At 36.8% G+C, this 17,290-nt stretch overlaps 1 pseudogene; it reads right to left on the bottom strand.

Annotated features, from left to right (window-relative positions):
• Nucleotides 1-15,755: 15,755 nt before the first annotated feature.
• LOC138377806 (small ribosomal subunit protein eS8 pseudogene) lies at nucleotides 15,756-16,380 on the bottom strand (annotated as a pseudogene).
• Between the last annotated feature and the right edge of the window lie 910 nt (nucleotides 16,381-17,290).

Raw genomic sequence — 17,290 nt, 5'->3', positions numbered from 1 at the left:
AAAGAGAAAGGGAAACAAAAGCATACATTGCCTGTTCATTCTAGTTTTGATCCCTACAGATGCATGAATATCAGGTCTAATTCCACCCTACCCCTCCCAGATGAACCCTGCTATCTTGTTTTCATCTCTGCCCATACCTTTGCACTCATTAATTCTTAGGGTTGAGATCATCTCTTACTGTGCCTTACCCATGAGTATACTGGTGAACAGTCTGGGGAAAAGGAACTTCTGCCAGATAATGGAATTGGTTAATGATAAAGTCAGGATTACAATCCAACTCTTTCAATTCCTGGTCTTTCTACTGTCAAACATTTCAAAATAAATGAAATAACACAATTGATTGTGTATGGAATATTTTTGAAAGATATAAACATGAAGAAACTACCCCGGAAGAATTTTAACCAGAACTAAAAATGGGAAAGATTTTTCCATGCATAAAACTGTTCCCTCCAACTTCAAGTCTAGTTTCTCTCAAAACATGAGTTTGAATTTGACCTTGTTAATACTTTATCTTAATATTAATAGCCCACTTATTAGGTAGATATTTTAGTCATCAGAGCAGCTTTCTAATGAGCTTTATAATGTCTTAGTATACACACACACACACACACACACACACACACATACCTATTATTTCTTTGATTGCCAAGAAATTGGGGCACCTAGCTCATCTACTTATAGCACATTGACCACCAAGTCATTCCTGTATCATTTTATCATGTCTGGAAACAGCATCCCAATAAAAGTATCAAGGAAATATCATAAAATGCCTTCAGGCCTCCCCTTCATGTCTTTGATTTCCCAGCAGCTCCTGATCCTCTAACTTTACATCTGGATTCTTCTTGTCATTGTGCTCCATTTTGAGGTGTTAGCCTACCTCAGGTGAGTTTACACCATTAATAACTTGGCAATGTGGCACTGTAGAATGTTGTCTCTGAAAAAATGGCCCCAGCACTCCATGGCTCACATTATGATTATGCATGAGAGCATCGTATCCTGACTTCAACGTAGACAGTCAAGACACCACTTAAAATGGCCCTGGTTTGCAAAAGACACCACCAACTCTACTATCTTTTGCCATATGGTATTTTGGAAAGAACAAGGGATTAAGCATCAGAAGAATTTTGTTCAAGTTCCTACTTTGTGACCTCAATCTTCCTCCTTTTGATAGATATTACTCACTTGTAAAATGAGGAATTTGACCAGTCCAAGAGTTCTCAGTCTTCGGTGTTCATTAATATTCCAAGGAGATTCTCTACCTTATAAACTTCTAGCCACTATATGTCATCTATTGAATCATAATGTTCAGGGACTGGCCCCAGAAAATGGTAATTTTTAAAAGCTCCCCTAGCAACTTGGTTGATCATTCAGTATAGGGCTTCACTGCACTAGGCATACCCTGTGATTCTTTCCAGGATTATATTTTGCTCACATACTCTGAGTGAATTAATAGGCACTGATAATAGCAATACAGTCTAATCAGGGTTTGCTAAAATGATCACTTCAAAATCAGTTGACAATTAATTAGCATCTCTACCTTACTTCTAAACTCCTTTGTCCAGGCACATTGTCCTGTTAGGGAGAGCTCTGTAACAAATTGTAAAAATGCCCTGAGTTCGATGTTCTTACACCAGCCCATGGCTATAATGAGGAAACATTAATAGATATACATAAGATGTTTTTATACTTTATCTCACTTAATCTTTACCATAACCCTGCAAGAAAAGAACTATCACCCTTGGTTTACTAATGGAAAATTCTAGGTTTAGAGAGTTTGACTCAGTAGAATGTCACTTAATAAATGAATAAACAGGATTTGAATTCAAAGCTTCTAGATTCCTTGTGATTTCACTGTACTATATTGTACTACATGTCTTGAAATATGACTCTTATCGCCAAAGCAAGGAATACAACCTGTAAGAGATTCCTTTTGTGAATTTTGCTGAGGCCAGAACAGACAAATAAGACTTAAATAGTCAACAGAACCATATTCAGAAAGATTCTGCTCTCCAACAAAATCCAGATCATAATCCAAGAAGTGGGCACTCTCTGTCAGATACTGGAAAGTTATATTCCTGCAGGGGCCTTTAGATTTCACTAAATCCAGTGTCTTCATAGAGACAGAGAAGGGAGGCATATGTAAGAAGCATTACTGCTTGGGCCATATAGGTCCCCTTCAGACAACAGGAACATTTAACAAGAAAAAAAAGGGCTTTAAAGTTGTATTTTCTCCCCTGAGAGCTCCTTTAAGAGATAAAGTCATCCAAAATATTCTTCAATTCTTAGACCCGTTCTAAGTTCAAAAAAGAGAAACAACATTCCCACTCATCACATACATAATTAATATCTATTAGAATTACAACATTTTATGGCAATGATATCTTTGTCCTTATGAGAGAGTGTTGATCAAATATATGATGTACTCAATGTCAAATTATTGATTAGGAATCTCCAACAATAGTGTTGATCCATTGGGAAAATATAAATGAGCTTACGATGATATACTTTGCCACGTAGTTTATAGGAATACGCTAGTGCAAAAAGTAAAGATTATGTATATGTTCAGTAAGTGCCTGATGTGGCCTGATAACATAGAATTTAGATGGCCAGGTAAAGTTGTGTACTTTAGGGCAAGGTACTTATATTATCCTTTATTTTTTTTTCTTCTCTTGACTGCAGGACAAATAAAATATTCTCTGATTTTTCCATTTTACAATTATCAAAAGTTGTACTGATTATATGAAATTATTATATATTTTTTACTTCTTTGTAAATCTCAGAATATTACATAGGTACAAATGCTTTGGTCACATAAATTGCCTTTTCACTGCTGGAGTCAAAGCTACAAGGGTGCCCATCCGCCAGACAGCACACACTAAACTCATTAGGTGTGAATTTACCCACCACGTACTCTGCCTCCTACCTGCCCAATCCTGAATGAATGTTACTTCCATATATGCACATAAATGTTGATCGATTAGTACCAGCTTAATGCTGAGCACATGTGGTGCTTGTTTTTCCATTCTTGTGATACTGCAATTAGCAGAATGGGTTCCAGCTCCATCCAGGATAATACATGAGGTGCTAGTTCGCCATTTTTGGGGGGTAGCTGACTAGTATTCCATGGTATACACCACGTTTTATTAATCCACTCATGTATTGATGGGCACTTGGGTCTTTCCACATCTTTGCAATTGTGAATTGTGCTGCTGTAAATATTTGGGTTTGGGCGTTGTGCAGGGCAGAGGGGGGAGGAGGGGATGGGTATATTGACATTTAATGGGTGTGGTACACACTGTCTGGGGTATGGACATGCTTGAAGCTTGTCCACCATGCTTGAAGCTTGGCTGGGGCACAGGCAATTTATGTAACCTAAACATTTGTACCCTTGTAGTATGCTTAAATAAAAAAAATAATATATTAAAGATATATATCACATGTCTCATATTACGGTTAATAGAGACTATACTATGAAATTGTAGACATCTGAACTTTAAGATAATTATCACCAACTACTGATTTCCTTCCCAACATGCCAGAAAATTGCTCTTTTTGAAATTTCATATATATATCATTAAATGGCAACTACATTATTCATTTCCTTAAGGCAAAAGTCTCCAAGTCATCCTGGATGCATTTTTGTGTGTGTCATATCCAAGAATGCTGACTATGAAGTCTTTCTCATTACCTCTGCAGCCATCCTACTGACATAAATCACAACCATATCTTGCTATAGTCTCTTCCCTAGTCTCCCTACTTCAGTCCTTACCTCCCATTAGTATATCCTGATTTAAGAACCCAGAACCATTGCACTAAAAAGTAAGATTCTGTCAGATCCTGTTAATCTTCTGTTCCAAACCCTTCAGTGGCTTCCAAATTCACTCAGTAAAAGACAAAGTTCTTATAATGACCTACATTATCTTGTCCCCTGATACTTTCCTGACTTTACCCCATGCCTTCTTTTACTTGCTTATTGAATTCCAGCTAGATTGATCTCCTTGCCATATCCCAATATTTCAAACACACTCTCACCTTGGGGCCTTAGTAGTTGCTGTTTCCTCCACCTGAAACATTCTCACCTCAGATATTTTCATGTATCAATTCCTCACTTCCATCAAGTCTCTGCTCAAATATCACATTAGATAAGCCTCCTCTGGCCATCATAGTTAAAATAGGATCACCTCCATGCTACAGGCTCCCTATCCCCCTTACTTTGCTTTATTTATGCTCATAGCATTTATCTTCTTCTAACGTTTTAAATATTTTATTTGTTCATTTGTTTAGTATGCCTCCCCCCACTAGTAAAAACCTCCATGAGGACAGAATTTTTTTTTTCTATATTGTCCCTCTCCTGGATGCTAAGCACCCAGAAGTATAGATGATAAAAAAAAAAATATTTGCTGAATAAATGAAAGGATCTCATTAAAAATTCTCTCCTTCAACTCAAACTCAGGATAACAAAAGATTAAGTGTCAGCAGACTAAGTTTTAGCAGAACTATATAAAAATTAACTTGATTAAATAAACAAGCAAACAAGGCCAACAGATAACTTTAAATAATTTAGAAACAGTAAAAGCTTTTCTTGATGATAGATGATAAATTATTAACACAGTCTTTTCTTGGCATGATTGGCAATAAACTAAGAAGAATTTTTAGATATGAAGTTCTCTAATCGCATGAATATCTCTTTGGGCTAGCATCAAAGGTTGAAAGGATGGTGTATACCTACATAATGAGTGCGATGTGCACTGCCTGGGGAATGGACACGCTTGAAGTTCTGACTCGAGGGGATGGGGGGGCATGGGCAATATACATAATATGAACTTTTGTACCCCCATAATAAGCTGAAATAAAAAAAACACAAAGGTTGAAAAAGGAAACACTGCCTAAATTCTACAATTTTGTGGACCTCTATGCATACCTCTGTAGTTTGCTCTTCTCTCCCTCCATCCTTCCTTCCCTCTTTCACTCTCTTCCTTCCTTCTTTCCATTCTTTCTCATATATTATTAATTATTATTCAGGTATTGGATTAGTGCTAAATAAACCCTAAATTGGCTTTTTTCTCCACTTTTACTAAATAAAAATATCATGGATTTATATGCCCTATATTCACATCTATAATAAACTAGTTATGCACATCCTAGTAACCAAAAAAAAAAAAAAAAAAAACCAAAAAAAAAAAAACAGTGAGGATCTTGAGAGAACAAGTGACCACAGTCAAACATATTGTCTGGAGCATACAAGCTAGTTTCAATCAAAGCATGTTTAATTAAATTACTTCTCTCCCAATTAAAATACTCAATTAATTGATATCCAAATTCCTTAACTATGGCCCACTTAGGTGGGACCAAAGACCTGTATATAAAATGCAGAAATGTAAAGAAATTACTGGACATAATTTTCAGTTAGAGGGCATTGCTACAAGATATAAAATTATGGATATATGTTCATACTCTTCTCTTATAAAATAAAAGATATGAGATTCACACATGTTCTCTAGCTATCTTTCCACTAGAAAAATGGTAATGTATTGTGTAGGTGGGCTACAGAGTCCCTAATGCTTTGCGTAGTGCCTGGCCCACAGTAAGTGTTAAATAAATGTTAGTTTAATAAACGGGTATATGACTAATATTTGAACCATGGCATATGGATGTCTTACAATTTAAATATTAGAACATATTCTTTAACATTTCCAATTTGCATCACTACACAGAGTGTTAAAATGTCTTCGAATCATCTTCAGTCACATTATTATTAATTCACATTTGCATGTATCATTCATTTCCATTACTCAATTAATATTACAAAAGCTTTGGAGATATGCAGGTAAGAGTAGTCCATGCTTATACCTATAGATGAAGAAATGAAAAGTCAGAAAAGCTATGTGACTTTTCTGAGGACACTAATGCTTCAAATTGTGAACCCATCTGCTGGTCTTCTGATTCCTTATATGAGGCATATTCATTTATACTTAATACCATTTTAGAAATTTTATGACAATAAACCATCTATGTTTTGTTTTGTTTCATCACTCAAATGAGTGCCCTTCCTCTTTGAGCAATAGTATGTCAGAAAATAATGAAAGAATTAAATTTTGTAAAATCTAATATTATGATAGTGGCCAGTAAGCACAACGAATCATCATCAACCACATGCTGTTTTACACGGAGTGGCAGCTAACCATTATTAACTCTAAAGTTTTTTCTTTGTAAAATATCAACCATAAATCTACTCTCCACAATTTATCTTTTAATTTAGAGATGATGAATTTCACTTTGTTAAAAATATACTTTCTCAATTATCTTCAAATTCTAAGCTAGGATATCAAAAGTAGAATTAAAACTGTCTACAGAAAATTGATTAACCAAAATTCTCACAGGAGTTTTGGGGTTCAGTGGTTAGTGTAAGTCAAAATTGACCTATTTTCTTTAAAAAATATGCCTATGTATGTAAATATAACAAATTCTTAAAGCAGTGATGAAAATTTTATTTATATGTATAGGAAAAGAATGAAGTACATTTCCTTAAAAGCCATATAAGTAAATTTTAATATTTTTATAATTCTTTTTCATACACCATTTTTCAAATAATTTTGAATTTTGGCAGCTAAGCAAAATATTAGTGTTTCAAAATATATTTTCCAATTAAACCAATTACATTCTCCTAATGGGACAGCTGAAATATGATATGCTTTCAGATGAAATTTGATTCAAAGCCAAACAATTTTATACAGATTCTAAATTTCACCTCCTGTCTTCTTTTTGTAATAGAGTCGTATCCCTTAGAAACAAAGAAGCCTCAGATCAGGGTTGTATTCCCATTTTTTCTTAATATATTGCTCTAAAATTCTGAATTAGTCATAATCTCTTAGTCTTTCCTGTTTATAAAATGGGACTAATCACCAGGAGTGCATCCATGTTTTGTGGGACGAAAGGCATCTATATTTGGAGATGTCTTCTTTATGAAAAAAATAACATAATACCTGTGCAATTGAATGGCTCTTAATCAGAATCACTGTAAACCTACATATGTTATTAATACAGATACGATTTGAAGGAAAGGTAAAGTGCCAGATATGCATTCACAACACAGCATGTTTTTACTGTTACACTCTCCCCAATCCTGGAAGAATTAGTAGTTACATCACATCTCTGGGTGAGGATTGCAATCCAGAATTCTGTGCATATACACACACACTCACACACCCACAGACACACACACAGAAACTTAGTGGGCACTTAAGAAAACGTTGATTTCCTGTTAAAAGTAAGAGATTAGGAAAATACCTTTTCAGTCCCCCAATTTTCATTATTCACCTCAGAATAAAGAAAAGCATCATGCCCATTGTAACAGCTGTTACTTTTAATTAGCTATGGAAATTCCATTCAAAAGGCATTTATTGAGAGTTGAAAATATGCAAGGGACAAAAGTACATAAGTGAGCAAGATATAATAGCTAAACAAAGGTTGCTCATAAAGATTGCTCACAAAGATGCTTTGTGTAAGTCAAAAATGACCTTATTTTCTTTAAAAAATATGCATATGTATGTAAGTATAACAATCAAATTCCCAAGGCAGTGACAAAAGTTTCATTCCAGCATATTGTGGGGGTACAAAAGTTTAGGTTACATATATTGCCCTTGCCCCCGCACTCCCCCAAGTCAGAATTTCAAACGTGTCCATCCCCCAGACAGTGCGCATTGCACTCATTATTTATATATACACCCATCCCCTCCTCGCCACATCTGCCCAACACCCGATTAATGTTATTCCTAAATGTGCTCTTAAATGATGATAAGTGAAACCAATTTGATGGTGAGTACATGTGGTGCTTGTTTTTCCATTCATGGGATACTTCACTTAGTAGAATGGGTTCCAACTTTATCCAGGATAACATAAGAGATTCTATATCCCCATTATTTCTTTTTTTTTTTCCAAAACTTCATTGTTTATTTGTCAATAACATCTCAATAAAGCAGGGAAAACATTTTTAAAAGAAAATGGACTAACCGCATTAAATGAAAGGAAGAGAATGCAGGACCAAAAAAATACCACATCACAAGTATGTGTTGTCTAATATAGTCACACTATAAATACAAAGACACAGATAAGTGAAAGATAATATAATATAAAACCAATACTGTGTAAATCTAAACAAGGAAAGGAGGAGTGATCGTATGAATACCTGAGAAACTAGACTTGCATATCATTACGTGTGTTTTGTAAGATACACCTCCTAATAAAAAGATACAGAAAGGTTCAAAATAAAAATGGAAAGTGACAACTCTATTCTGACTAACCAACAGAAAGCTGGTGCACATTCAATAACATCAAACAAAACAAACTTTAAGGGGATAGAATTATTGGAGACTCTTAAAGGAATTTCAATAATAGTGCAAGTTTTAATTTTGTGTATACAAGTACACATACCATCAATAGAGATAATGTAAAGGTGTAGAATTATAAGCATACATAGGAAAATGTATCAATCTTTTGAGAGACTGTAACCATTGTCTTTAGTAATTAAGAGAACCAGCACACAAAATGTCAGTCAGGATATAAAAAGTTTGAGCAAGTCAGTTCTTACTATTGACCTAACTGCTATAAAAACAACACACACAGTCACTATAAAACACCTAATTTTCCTTCTCAGGCACATAGGAAACCAGCAGTAAATGTTGCCTTACAGCCAACACTGAAGTGAGTTCAACAAAGTTCAAGAGTTAAATTTAACAGAATGATTTATCTAATAAAATTATGAGTTATGAATCAATGAATAAATAAATAAGAAAAGTCCTGATTTCTCCATATTTTCAATACTAAAGCACTTCTTAGTAACCAGGCAGTAGAAAAAACACTATTAGAAAAATGCATTATGGAATGTCCATTACAGAAATAAATGTAAAAACTAGACAATAACCCCTAAAGAAATCAACAGCTGTAGAACACCAAAGGCAGGCCTGGTAAAATTCAGGCGTGAAACCATCTGGTCTGGGATTTTTTTAGGAAGGTTTTTTATTGCTGTTTCAATTTTGGCAATTGATATCTGTCTGTTCGGGAATTCTATTTCTTCCTGATTGAGCATAGGGAAGCTGTGTCTTTCTACAAGGAGGCGAAGGGTAAATTGAAACCTAATGTATATGGTATGTGATGACTGGGTGTTGGGCACGCTTTTAGCTCTGACTTGGGTGGTACAAAGGTAATATATGTGACCAAAGCATTTGTAGCACCACAATACATCAAATGAAAAACATAAAAGCATAAAAAATAAAAAAAATTAACTTTTATTTTTTTTTAATTTCAGCTTATTATGGGGATACAAAAGTTTAGGTTATGTACATTGCCCATGCCCCCCGCCAGCCCCGAGTCAGAATTACAAGTGTGTCCATTCCCCAGACAGTGCGCATCACACTCCTTATGTAGGTATACACCCATCCCCTCCCCCCACCCTCCACATCTTCCCAACACCCAATTGGTGTTATTTCCAAATGTGCACTTAGGTGGTGATCAGGGAAATCAATTTGCTGGTGAGTACATGTGGTGCTTATTTTTCCATTCTTGGGATACCTCACTTAGTAGAATGGATTCCAATTCTTTACAGGAAAACATAAGAGATTCTATATCACCGTTATTTTTTATAACTGAGTAATACTCCATGGTATACATATGCCACATTTTACTAATCCACTCATGTATTGATGGGCATTTGGGTTGTTTCCACATCTTCGCGATTGTGAATTGTGCTGCTATAAACCTTCGGGTGCAGTTGTCTTTTTTATAGAATGTCTTTTGTTCTTTTGGGTAGATGCCCAATAATGGGATTGCTGGATCAAATGGTAGGTCTACTTGTATCTGTTTAAGGTATCTCCATATTGCTTTCCACAGAGGTTGAACTAGTTTGCAGTCCCACTAGCAGTGTATGAGTGTTCCTGTCTCTCCACATCCATGCCAACATTTATTGTTATGGGACTTTTTGATAAAGGCCATTCTCACTGGAGTTAAGTGATATCTCATTGTGGTTTTGATTTGCATTTCCCTGATGATTAGAGATGTTGAGCATTTTTCCATATGTTTGTTGGCCATTCTTCTGTCTTCTTTTGAAAATTTCTGTTCATGTCCTTTGCCAACTTTTTGATAGGGTTGTTTTATTTTTTCTTGATGATTTTCCTGAGTTCTAAATAGACTCTAGTTGTCAGTCCTTTATCAGATGTGTAGCATGCGAAAATTTTTTCCCATTCTGTAGGTTGTCTATTTACTGTCGTCACATTTTCTTTGGCTGTGCAGAAGCTTTTTAATTTAATCAGGTCCCATTTATTTATTTTTGTTGTTGCTGTGATTGCCTTTGGGGTCTTCCTCATAAATTCTTTGTCTAGGCCAATGTCTATAAGAGTCTTTCCCACATTTTCTTCTAGAATTCTAATAGTTTCACTCCTAAGGTTTAAGTCTGTTATCCACTGTGATCTGATTTTTGTGAGAGGTGAAAGCTGTGGGTCCTGTTTCAGTCTTCTATATGTGGCTATCCAGTTTTCTCAGCACCATTTAATTTTTTTTCTTTTTTTTTTCAACTCATTATGGGGGTACAAAAGTTCAGGTTACATATATTGCCCATGCCTCCCCATCTCCCCGAGTCTGAGCTTCAAGTGTGTCCATTCCCTAGACAGTGCACATCACACTCATCATGTAGGTATGCACCCATCCCCTCTCCCCACCCCCATTCCCCCCAGTCAGAACTTCAAGTGTGTCCATTCCCCAGGCGGTGCGCATCACACTCATCAAGTAGGTGTATACCCATCCCTTCCCCCCAGCCCAGACCTCTGTCCGATACCCAATTGGTGTTATTCCCAAACGTGCACTTAGGGAAACCAGTTTGCTGGTGAGTACATCTCTAATCATCAAGGAAATGCAAATCAAAACCACAATGAGATATCACTTAACTCCAGTGAGAATGGCCTTTATCAAAATGTCCCGAAACAATATATGTTGGCGTGGATGCGGAGAGACAGGTACACTCATACACTGCTGGTGGGACTGTAAACTAGTGTAACCCCTGTGGAAAGCAATGTGGAGATACCTTAAACAGATTCAAGTAGACCTACCATTCGATCCAGCACCATTTATTGAATAAGGATTCTTTTCCCCAGAGTATGTTTTTGTCTGCTTCGTTAAAGATTAGATGACTATATGAGGATGGTTTTATATCTGGATTCTCAATTCTGTTCCACTGATTGTTCAACATATGCAAATCTACAAATGTTATACACCACATAAATAGAAGCAAAAACAAAGACCATATATCCTCTCAATAGATGCAGAAAAAGCATTTGACAAAATTCAACACCCTTTTATGATAAGAATGCTTAACAAAATAGGCATAGATGAGGCCTATCTAAAAATGATGCAAGCCATATATGAGAAACCCACAGCCAACATCATACCGAATGGGGAAAAATTGAAAGCATTCTCACTTAAAACTGTAACCAGACAAGGTTGCCCACTCTCTCCACGTCTATTCAACATAGTGCTGGAACTCCTTCTGAGAGCCATCAGCCAAGAGAACAGAATCAAGTGTGTCCAAATGGGGACAGAAGAGATCAAACTCTCACTCTTTGCTGATGATATGATATTATATCTAGAAAACCCCAAGGATTCCACCAAGGGACTCCTGGAATTGATAAATGATTTCAGTAAAGTCTTAGGATACAAAATCAATACACACAAATCAGAGGCATTCATATATGCCAATAACAGTGAAACAGAGACCCAAATAAAAGACTCAATACCCTTTACAATAGCAACAAAGAAAAAAAAGTACCTAGGAATACATTTAACTAAGGATGTAAAAGATCTCTACAGGGAGAACTGTGAAACACTGAGGAAGGTAATCCCAGAGCATGTAAGCAGGTGGAAAACCATACCATGCTTGTGGATCCGAAGAATCAACATTGTTAAAATGTCTATACTACCCAAAGTGATCTACAGATTCAATGCAATCCCTATTAAATTACCAACATCATTTGTCACAGATATAGAAAAATTAATTTTACACTTTGTATGGAATCAGAGAAGAAGACCCCGTTTAGCAAAAGCAGTTTTAGGCAATAAGAACAAAATTGGAGGTATTCATTTATCAGAATTCAAACTATACTACAAGGCTGTAGTTATTAAAACAGCCTGGTATTGGCAGAAGAACAGGGACACAGACCAGTGGAAAAAGTTTCATTTCTATGTGTAGGAAAAGAATAAAGCACATTTCCTTAAAAGCCATATAAGGTAATTTTAATATTTTTATATTTTATAATTCTTTTTAACATACCATTGTTCAAGTAATCTTCAATTTTGACAGCTAAGGAAAATATTAGTGTTTCAAAATATGTTTTCCAATTAAACCTGAATACCTCCTTGTGCTCCAGTGCTCAGTTGCATGGAGATCGGTGGTTCTCAACCCTGACTACAAACCTGATGCCTGGTTGCCAACCTAAAGTTTTGATTCAGTTGTTGGGATAAGAGGTGATGGGAATCAGTATTATGTAAAAAACTCCCAGGTTATTATAATTTTCCTCCAGGATTGAGAACCACTAATGTAGAGTTTTTTAATAATATTTCATGGATCATAGTAATAGACCTGATTTTTGGTCTAGCCACTCTGATAAAGAGATTTGTATACCATTTGTTATGAACTAAATATTTGTGTCCCCCTAAAATTCATATGTTGAATCCCTAATCCCCAATGTGATGATATTTGAAGATGGGGCATTTAAGAGGTAATTAGGGTTACAAGAGGTCAGGGAGATGGAACCTTCATGATAAGAGTAGTGCCCTTAGAAGAGACACCAGAGAGCTAGAATTCGTTCTCTCTCTCTCTCTCTCTCTCCCCCCCTCCATCCCCCATCTACCTCTCTCTACCTCTCTCTTCCCACTCAGTGTTTTATTGGAGACTGATTGATAACTACAAGTTAGAAGGTAGTACTTTTATAATAGTAAAAATATAATCACAGGATTATTGGAAAACAATGGATATAAACAATTCAGGGCTCTAACAAAAAAACAACCATCTTTGAGATGGAAGGCATAGGGAACTTATATATAGACATGTAACAAGGAAAATGGGGACAATTTAGAATAAGATTTTACCTGAGAAGCAGATGCTTGGCCTTTGTGATCCAGATTCATATGTCTTTACAAACCTGGCCTAACTTCATCATATTCCATCAGATGAATTTTAATAACCCAAGAGGCCGTGATGAAATTCCAACACATATTTAACCTGAAGCTGTTCCCAAACTTATAAACTCAAAATGTTCAGAGGCCAACTATAATGTGTTCAGATTCATAATTTTCTTTATTAAAAGCAAACATTAAAACAATGAAATCAAGTATTTAACATAAATTGACATAGCTGCGGCAGCACAATACACTAATTAAACTTGCTTTTGTCAAGCACCTCTGTTAGAGCTAAAAATAAAAATAAAGAGGCTGGGCACGGTGGCTCACGCCTGTAATCCTAGCACTCTGGGAGGCCGAGGCGGGTGGATCGCTCGAGGTCAGGAGTTCGAGACCAGCCTGAGCAAGAGTGAGACCCCCGTCTCTACTAAAAATAGAAAGAAATTATATGGACAACTAAAATATATATATACAAAAAATTAGCCGGGCATGGTGGTGCATGCCTGTAGTCCCAGCTACTCGGGAGGCTGAGACAGTAGGATCGCTTAAGTCCAGGAGTTTGAGGTTGCTGTGAGCTAGACTGACGCCACGGCACTCACTCTAGCCTGGGCAACAGAGTGAGACTCTGTCTCAAAAAAAAAAAATAAAAAATAAATAAAGAACATTCTTCAAAATGATTCATCAGGTTATTTTCTAATCAATGGTAAATAATTCTGACCAAATTGCATTGACTTTAAGAGTTTAATAGCTTCTGAAATAGCAATTTTACCATTTACAAAGAAATTGTAGAATCAATGTTGATTTAATTTATTTAGGGTCATGAGATTTTTTATTAATAAAAGGAAATATTGAATGTTAAGAAAATGAAGCTGATCTATCCATTTTTGACAGCATAAAGTAAACATTCACAGCAGTTTAATTGAACCCTGCATTGAGTAAATTTCCTGTATTACTTTGATTTCTGCCAATGATTTTGATTTGAGAAAACTTTAATTTTATAAAAGCTCTTCACTAGTCAAAAATAAACATAGACTCTGAAAAGAAAGAAAAAAAGACACATTCAACTTTAATTTGTATAGAGGTCAGACTCCTCAGTTTGGAGTCGAGCACATGCATCTCCCTTCAATCAGTTGTTCCTCACAGGAGTCCTCCAAAATTTCTGTATAGGCAATGATCAGGGTTCAAAATTTGGTTGGAAGTAAGGCAGGATATCTTGGCCTTGAAGATATTTACTGCTTTAACTTAGTTTGTGCATTAACTGAAGGTGGAGACACAGATGAACCTCCTCATGTACCTCTTGGCACTGTCACTTTCTCTTGGTTTTCTTCAGGAAGCTCACTCTTGAACTGTCTCCTCTCCTCCCCAAAGCTGAGCAGAAACTGTGCATGTTTGATAAAGAATCTCTGTATATGTTATCCATCATTCTTTCAACTATTTAGGACACACATGGGCTTCATTGGCTCAGTTTCCTACAAGATTTTCATGTCATTCTTTAATCTTTCATCCACTGCCCAAGGAGTCAGTTATATAAAATGCAACTTTTAATTTTTTTTTTCAGAAATACTCTTGAACACATCATCCATTTTGTTGTTCAATTGCCTTTATCTAACAATTATCACCTAACATATGATAGGTATTCTGCTAGGGACATTAATAGACAATGTTTAATTTCTTACAGCAATGTTGGAACTTGTCTTTGCTTATCCTCATTATACAGATAATGAAACTGAGCTTTGGAGAAGATGACATACACAGATAAGGTAACAGAAATGAGTACGAGTGACCAAAACTATATTAGGTGCTCATGAAACCCTCATGTTTTCTACCAGGAGGCCATATACATTTCCCAACCTCTTCTGGAGTTAGATGGAGCCAAGTGGCTGAGTTCTGGCCAGTAGAAGTTAGCCAGAAGTGGTGTGTGACACTTCTAGGACTGGCCTCTAAAGTCTCCCACACAATTATCCAAGTTCTCGTTTGGTCTTCAGCTCCTGACCAAGTGCAGAGATTTTTTTTTTTAATTTTATTTTTTATTTCAGCACATTACGGGGGTGCAAATGTTTAGGTTGCATATATTTCCTTTGCCCCACCCAAGTCAGAGCTTCAAGAATGTCCATCCCCCAGACGGTGCACACCGCATCCGTTAGGTGTGAATATATCCATCACCTCCTCCCCCTCTCCCGTCTGCCTGATACCACCATCAAATTGGTGTTAACTGAATAACACTTATGTGCACATATAGTAGTAACATTCATCAAATGCAGAGATTTAAGTGAATGTTGCTGAAGCCCCAGGAAGTGGTAGCACTGCTGAATGGAAGAATTTGACTTTCTTAAAGTCTTCTGAAAGAAACCCTCACCCCTATTTGTGCTGCTAACACACCTTGACTTTAAAAATGAATGAGAAAGAGAGATTTATTAAGAAAGTCTTTGGGAGTTGGAGGCTTTTTTGTTAAAGGTAGACTATCCCTACTAATACACTAGAGCTGTATTATTTAATACTAACACTGTACTGATACAACAGAGATGGCACTATTTTTTTTTCTTTAGAACAGTAAACACCTTTATTACATGAGCTAAGACAAGAGGGAGGAGGAATTATTTGCCTTTCTGGGCCTTGATTGTCCTCAGAAAGAGCTCCATCTCCTTGACCTCTAGCACATAGCCATCTGATTGGCCACACTGGCCTGGTCTGGATGCAATACATGCAAGAAGCTTGCCCTGCTTGTACTGCACCTCCAGAAGTCTGCTGCTTTTGGCATTCTTTTTGTTTTTACCGTATTTCTTATGGATTTTCCTGGATCATTTTTTGTTTAAAATCTCTTCATCCTCAGGACTCAGCTTGGCCCCCTTCTTGTGGCCCAGGGGCAGTGTTTACTGGGACTCGTACCACTGTCAGTACAGTGCTATCAATAAGCACAATGCAGTTTTTCACCAATGTCTTGGTGCAGACTAGCTGATTATTGAACACATTGTAGACATCAATGATCCTTGTTTTGCGAGTACAACATTCTGACCCCCAAGAGAAGTTCACCCACGTCCAGCTTCAGGGCACAGTATTTCTTCTAACCTTTCTGTCCATGGACTGTGTCCATGAGGGTCGGGGGGCAATCTTACTGTTGGCAGTGGGGCGTCCCAGCCCATATTTCTGCTTCCTGTGGTAAGGCTTTCTCTTGCCCCCGGTCTTGCTGTGCTTGTGACAGTTGTTCCTAGAAATGCTCATCACTCAGTGCTGGCTGGAAAGAGCAGAGATGGCACTATCATCTTTATCTACCTCCATTCAGTCCCTTACACTTTACATTCTAGAGATCCAATTAACTTATTGCCCAAACACATAATGATCTCTCACTCATTCACCATTGCTTATGCTACTTCTGCCTTTGACATCCTTCTATGGTTTATCTGCCGCCAAACTCTTATTTATTTTCCAAGTGTCATTTTTAAATACTGTATTTTGTTTATAACTAATATCTAGTGTTAAATTAAGATTATCCTAGGCCGGGCACGGTGGCTCACGCCTGTAATCCTAGCACTCTGGGAGGCCGAGGCGGGTGGATAGCTTGAGGTCAGGAGTTCGAGACCAGCCTGAGCAAGAGTGAGACCCCGTCTCTACTAAAAATAGAAAGAAATTATATGGACAACTAAAATATATATAGAAAAAATTAGCCGGGCATGGTGGCACGTGCCTGTAGTCCCAGCTACTCGAGAGGCTGAGGCAGTAGGATCGTTTAAGCCCAGGAGTTCGAGGTTGCTGTGAGCTAGGCTGATGCCACGGCACTCACTCTAGCCCGGGCAACAGAGCGAGACTGTGTCAAAAAAAAAAAAAAAAAAAAGATTATACTAAAGCTCCCTCCTTATATATTTTAAGTTTGGTTGGAAGGTTTCTCAGTAAATAGTAAGCTGTAACTTAACTAGATGTGTAAGCAGGCTGTAACCTACTCTTGTGCCAAGCACTGAGTTTCAGCCAATCAAAGGTGGCCAATTGTTCAAACCATGTTCAAATACAGCAAATACTGAGCTGTAACCAATCAAGCTGTTTCTGTACCTCACTTCTGCTTTCTGTACGTCACTTTCCTTTTTCTGTCCATAAATTTTCTTCAACCACATGGCAGCGCTGGAGTTTCTCTGAACCT

Source organism: Eulemur rufifrons, chromosome 30, assembly GCF_041146395.1.
Source record: "Eulemur rufifrons isolate Redbay chromosome 30, OSU_ERuf_1, whole genome shotgun sequence".
Lineage (NCBI taxonomy): Eukaryota > Metazoa > Chordata > Mammalia > Primates > Lemuridae > Eulemur > Eulemur rufifrons.
Note: the sequence above shows the minus strand (reverse complement) of the source record. Positions and strands in the feature narration are given on the sequence as shown.